Source organism: Syngnathus acus, chromosome 2, assembly GCF_901709675.1.
Source record: "Syngnathus acus chromosome 2, fSynAcu1.2, whole genome shotgun sequence".
Taxonomy (NCBI): domain Eukaryota; kingdom Metazoa; phylum Chordata; class Actinopteri; order Syngnathiformes; family Syngnathidae; genus Syngnathus; species Syngnathus acus.
The window spans coordinates 17,427,427-17,428,992 of NC_051088.1; positions in this window are offsets into that span (position 1 = coordinate 17,427,427).

Genomic DNA, 1,566 nt, shown 5'->3' on the forward strand with positions numbered 1-1,566 from the left:
TGTTTTTTCATTGTGTTACAGCAATTGAAAAGACATTATGAAGAGAAACTTTGAGATGTTATTTTTCTATAGATTACCTTTTTTTTTTTTTTTCAATTACTCAGGTTATCAGATACTTAAGCCATTCGGAAGGGAAAGTTACACATTTTCATAAAACAGACTGTTATTATCGTGCTGGAAAAATCCTCTTCACACGTTCTTGGATTTATTTCCAAAATTGATGAAATACCGGAAGAATGACACCGCCAAATTCCTGATCAGTGTCGATTCAATTTCACTTTATTTTTTATTTTTAGTTCCCAAAGCAGATGATATGTCTGAAGTGTAAACACGTTGTAATAAAAGTGAAAATAAAGTGCTGAACCAATATCATGTCGCTTATTAGTTTATTTTAGGAACCACGGTTGGACAGCAGGTGGCGGCAACAATACAGCCGAATCGCTCTAATGCAATCGTTCTCTTCTCACGTTTTTTCTTTCTTTTTTCGTTTTGTTATATATTGTGCAAAACATACTTTGTCCATGTTATAGTTTTAAACATAACACTGGTCGACATTTTTTTCTTTTTTTTTTTTCTTAATCTTTCTAGATGAATTTATTTTAAGCACTGAAGATTCTGTCTTTGTTTTTTTCCTCCAGCATGTTATTTCCATAATGATGCTATAATAACAATAACATAATAGTAATGTATTTGGTAGGGCTGTGCAATACCACATTTTTTTTCAAATAACCAAAATAACGATATTGCTAATACTTTTCATCCATAAAATTTCCACAATAGCAATGACAGATCATTTGAAAGAAAGCCCTATATCCAGCATTTTCCCTTAACATTGCATGAAATAAATGGAAAAGCTCTATTATATTCTCTTTGGAGAGAAAGTTTGAATGTTAACTTGAGAATCATGGCCAGAAGCTGAGCTGATAAAAATTTGAGAGCACATCTATCATAAAATACAATCCAGATCTAGATTCTCCGTGTAAATTATTAAACCTGCTTTTGACCACAACAGGGATTTTACATTTCCCACAGGCCCACGCTAATATTATCTCACCTGTGTGAGCATAACAGAGACACAAGAGCGTCCACACACAGTAGGAGCACTTAAGGAATGCAGCTAAAAATAATTCACTGTGAGGCCCGCTGGTCTTCTTTTTGTCTTTTTTTGGATATGTCTCCCTAATCTTATAAGACACTCCTCCTGGTTAATATACAGCATAGTGTACCATCATTCATTTCCGGTGACGGTTCTCTTTTGCAACTAGATTTTCTCTCTGGAGTCCAGACACTTACTGTATTAATTAACCTGCAAGTTTATGATGCAAAGTTGGAAGTTCTCCGGTCTAACGTGGCTTGGAAGATAAGCCCTTCACCTTTTTTGTCAATTGCTCTGCTAAATGACCAAAAAGGGTTACAAGTGATGGAAAAGTTCCGTTGACGAGGATAACGCAACAATGAGCAGTTTTATTTTGAAAAGGTGAAGTATTGGATTAACGCTGTGCTTTATTTTGAAAGTCTTGAGCGGAATTTTTTCATCATCATCATCATCTCTGCCATCTTGCCCAC